This window comes from Sinocyclocheilus anshuiensis, unplaced genomic scaffold (assembly GCF_001515605.1).
Source record: "Sinocyclocheilus anshuiensis isolate Anshui unplaced genomic scaffold, SAMN03320099.WGS_v1.1 scaffold697, whole genome shotgun sequence".
NCBI lineage: Eukaryota > Metazoa > Chordata > Actinopteri > Cypriniformes > Cyprinidae > Sinocyclocheilus > Sinocyclocheilus anshuiensis.
The window spans coordinates 1,563,565-1,568,718 of record NW_015538036.1 but is presented as its reverse complement, the minus strand read 5'-3'; the positions used below and the strand labels follow the sequence as shown (position 1 = coordinate 1,568,718).

General features: G+C 41.3%; 1 pseudogene; it reads right to left on the bottom strand.

The window, feature by feature from the left end:
- Positions 1-1,157: 1,157 nt before the first annotated feature.
- Positions 1,158-3,008, bottom strand: LOC107681377 (serine/threonine-protein kinase pim-1-like; annotated as a pseudogene).
- Between the last annotated feature and the right edge of the window lie 2,146 nt (positions 3,009-5,154).

The window sequence follows — 5,154 nt, the reverse complement described above, 5'->3', positions numbered from 1 at the left end:
GGCCGATTTTAAGCCCGATTTGCACCCCCGTTCGGGGGGTGTGGCCCAATTCGAGGCTTGTCGCAAATTATTTTTTTCCAAAAAATCCTCTATTGTGTGTTGTCATTACGATTATTCAACTGCTCCCGATCAAGACGGTGCATCACCAAAGTCAAAACGTAAATATCAAACATGTTTGATATTTATGACTCTTGATCGGGCTGCCTCTGACGTGATACCCGTGAAAGCCAATGAGAGCAAGCAAGCGTCACCTACCAGATGTTGCGTGCTTCTATAGCTGAAGCTTGGCAGCCACAAAAATGCCACGAAATCAGAGTTAGAGTACTCACCCATATTCTTTTTTTATACTTTGTTTTTCACTGTGAAACAGAACACACGCCGGAATAGCCAGCTGACAACGTTGATTGTCTTCCATATGTTTTTCTTCTCTAGTCACATTTGATCTCACGAGTCTCCCTGAGATCACGTGTCACTGTGAAGTCTTTCCTACCATCATCAAGTGTGTGGTCTCGTCGAATCGTCCATTGTGTGCATTAAGAGGATTATAAGGCTAAAAATCGTTTGAAACTGTCTTCATGTCTGTGGTCTCCCATGGTTTTAAAATTGGTTAAGATTTGAAAATCGTCTAGTGTGCGGCCCGCTAAAGTCATGCAGTGTGTAACCTCCTGTCGCCGATCCATTGTCCAATGTGAACATAGCAGCAACTGCATGCTACCCCAGATAGTTGTGCAGTGTGAAAGCAACGGTGATCCGATGACTTTGAAAATCATGCAGTGTGTGAACTCTGTTACACATATAATTTGTGCAAAGCGCCATGGGGCGTAGGAATAAGGTGGATACAATACAGATTGTGTCAAAGCAGCTTTACAGTGTTAAACAGGAAAATTATGTTTCAGTGATGTAAACAAAATTCAACTCTGCTGTAAAGCAACTCTAAAAAGAGGACAATATCCAATTTTTCAGTTAAAGTCAGTTCATTGTTGATTCAGCTCAGTTTAATAACTGTGTAAAGTTCATCAATATTAGAATGAGTTAAATTAATCTATAAAACAGCTCTGGAGAAAACAGTGATGTCATCATCCAGCTCAGTTCAGTTCGCATCCAATAGTGTCTGTGCAGGCAAGTCGATAATATCACCAAATATTAAGTGTCCTCAACTAAGCAAGCCAAAAGGCAAGGAACTCAAACTCCATCTGTGACAGAAATTGAGAAAAAAGCCTTGAGGAATCAGACTCAGGCGGGGGGCCAGTTGTCCTCTGGCCTGATGAACCACCAGCGTGGTGTGGTTTAATTCGAGGCTGCAACACAAGTCAGACTGTATATTTATTATTCAGAATATTCATCCAGTTCATTTACCTTGATAACTGGGATACATCATGCCATTGTTTGGGGCTGAAGCTTGCCACAGGAACTGTGCACTACCGCCCATAGTTGATTTTGAATATTCTATCTAGGTATTATTAAATTGCCAGATTTATGAGATCGCAGTGGATGTCAAGGACTATAATGCAATTAGAGCTTGCTCAAGTACTGAGAAGCTAAACCATTCAAACCATTTAAACTCTGTGGTGCCTGTGACTCTGACCTCTCTGACTTCAGGAGGTTCTGGAACAGCAGCATCAGGAATCTTTAGGGTAGCATTCACAGTGATTTCTGGAGCGGCACTGACATGATCTCTGTGACGTGGTTGCCTGTGATGAGAAACTTTTGAAGTGAAGGACCTCTGGGTAAAGCTGTGAAATGGGCAGTAGTGACAGGAACCTTTTTAGCGGTTGGGATTTCTAAAATGGCACTGAAAGGATCTCTGGACCCAAGTCGGCTGAGAAAGGGAGCTCTATTTACAATACACATCCCTAGGCAAGTAGTTCTGCAAGACTCTAAAACTTCTGCCTCAAGCCAAGGCACCAGATGCAACCTTTACCTGCCAGCCCCACAAGACACTAAGACTGGAGGGATGGAGGGGCAATCCACTTTAGCCCACAAGACACAAGGCTGCAAGGGGGCCTGAAGCTCATGTCTTTATAATCAAATCAAACCAACAATATGTCTTCAAAATAATTTTAGCTTGTCTTAGACTTAATACCTTGAGCCAGTCATGGAAGAGAATGAAACCTTTGCTCTGGGTCACTCTTCAGGCAACCGCAAATCAAATGGCAGCATTCTGTGCAGAAAGAGGTAGAGATGTCTGAATATAGCCTTTAACTTTACATCTGTTCTCTAAGCTGTAAAACTGAGAAAGATTACGGCTTTATCCATAAGAATATATTTTATAAAGCCACTGTTTTCTCTGTTTTGCATGATTAGGAATTGCAATTGCCCTTCTTTGTTGTAATGAAATTCTCACCATCTGAGAAGCCCGGCTGGAACCAGACATCGACATCCATCAGATCGATGTCACTGCTGTCTGGGTAAAGGCTGGTGATCATTCGACACAGCAGCGCTACCAGCGACCACACTGTTACCTGCTTCCCCTGGTACTGGCCCTTCTCGATGTACTCACCAGGGCAGTACCTTGTTGTCCCTGGAGGAAAGAGTTTGTCACATATGAAACTTTGTTTTACCACTATGTTTTCTTACTTTAGTCTGACTGAAATTCCATTAGTTTTAGTCAACAAAAATAATATTATGTTTGGCTTTTCTTCTAAAAATGCCGTGCATTTCTAATATCTCGCTGTGTCCCATCTAATTAGGGCATGGTGTACAGTTTAAGTCTGAAACTACATTTTCGCAAGATAATACATACCACTATAGGAGTTGTAGGACGAGCTTTTCCCCACATCCGAAATCAGTCAATGTGACCTTCAGTGTGTTTATGTTGACAAGGAGATTCTGCAACTTGATGGCCTGATGGAAGACGCCCCTGGAACAGCACATGGCATCAGTATCAGTCACCTGCCGCATGAAATGACACGTCATCCCCTCACTGAAGAGCCCGTCATAATGCTGCCAAACATGGAGGGCAAGGGCTGCTCTAAGACCATGATGTATTGGTCGGGATAGTCCTGCTAGTCCAGTGGTGACAGCTGGGGCCTGGTCTGGATGGTCAGGCTAGAAGAAAGGTTAGATGGGAGTGGTTTCTCAAAAAAGGATTTAGCCCAGTCTGTTTGGCTATTAAAATCTGTTTGTACTCTGTAATTTACATTAAAAGTGGTAAAAACTGCAAACTGTGACTGAGAGGAGATGACAGTCTAGAGACAGAGAGAGCAGTCTACTTACAAGGCTGATGTACGGCTTGTTCTCCAATTCTGCTGTGAATTTTACAGCCACCTGAAGGTGGTCCTCACAGCAGGTCCCTTCAAAGATGGAGTCGCATTCTCCTTCCCCAAACTTCTTGCCAATGGAATATTTCCAGCAAATGTGGTCTATTAAAACAGGTGTCTCCTCAGAACGAGGATGGAGCTCCACTGTGTGGTTGCTGGGTGTCAGTGGTTTACTGGGATTGACTCCATTCACACAATCACTAGTGTGCCCCAAATCATAGTAGGCCTACTTTGAAATGAGTATCCCAAAGGTACCTGAATTATACATCAATGTAATAGTGCAAATAAACATGACGGAAATGTTTAATGCTTTATAAATCAGACCAGAGTCAGAAGATTACAAGTAATGACATGGAGATTGTGCCTTCAGTGTCAATGCAGGTTTACTATTGGCAATAAAGTAACAGCCCACAAGGTGGGAGTGTTGTATCGGCAAGCGATCCGTGATGGTTACATTCTTCTGTTCCCTTTATAGGTTCACTTCTATGAAAGGGAAGCAGCGTCTTGTTCCCTATTCAGGGAACCAAGGTTACATGAGATGTATATTGTGTGATGTAAGTTACAATGAACACCTGAAAACAAAAATAAAGTGAAAGCCAAAGTTACTGGAAAATTTAAAAATCACTGAATCTAAAAGCCAGCCTACCTAAAGACTGTTGTTGCTGGACAAACAGATGAAGCCATCTAATGCCATTGGGCAGTGTATGTTCTGTGCAATCGGACACTTGAAGTATCCAGATGGCCAAATGTCATTCCATCATCCTATGGCCCAGAAATGCTCACTTAGACAGGAATGCCACTTGACTGAAACAAGCTGCAGCAGTAATTTTTGTGTGACGTTTAAAAGTTGAGAAATGTAATATGGATAATACTGTACCTCTATCGATAGTAAAAAGGAAGAGCCAAATTCGCAGACTCTGTACTAAAGTAATAGTACTTTTCCCATATTCTGTCATCTGACATGCAATATCTATTCTACTTACTGCCCACTTTTCAATGGCATTAACAATGGAAATGGCAAACCTAAACCTATTAATGGGTGTTGTATTTGAGGTTTAAAAGTTCTCATGATAGCCACCAGTGGTCATAGACACCACAATTTTGAGCAACTACAGCACAGTGAACATAAATGCTGCAATGAAAGATATCACATTTATATTTAAGCATTCTGCAGAAAATAAATTATGTAATATTTATTTTATTTTTGAGTATAAATTCTACAAGCATTTAAAACATTGGCAAGAATTTCATACTGACTTCAAATCTGCCAAAGGAACATTTTTCATATTTTCAAGACAGTTTGAACAGGATTTTGCATTTAAAGGCTTAGTTCACCCGCAAATGAACATTAGTCCATGTTTTACTCACCCTAAAGGCATCCTAAGTGTATATGACTTTCTTCTTTCAGACGAATCCAATCGGAGTTGGATTTGAAAAATTGTCCTGGCTCTTCCAAGTGTTAGAATGGGAGTAGGTGGGTGTTTTTGTTCAACAGTCCCAAAGTAGTTAAATAAAGTTCATGGATAACATGGATAATTTATATTATGGAAAATAAATATGGATAATTTTTTAACAAAAACCCGTTGATTCGTAACAGGAGGCCTTTATTCACCCCCCGGAGCCGTATGAGGCACGTTGTAATATGGATGGATGCTCTTCATTTAACTACTTTTAGACTGTTCAGTTTTCACTGTACAGCATTTCAAGCAGTAGATGCACATTAAGACAGTATTCTCATTTACCGTTGTGTAGTTCAATCCTCTTATAGGCTAGGAGACAGCCAGTCTCTCTGAACAGTGTGCAGTGGTAGACACCTAAATCAGACTGCTGCACATTACGGATCTGGATGGAGAAGTCCAGCAGTTCAGACTTTTGGGAATGTCTTAATCCGTCC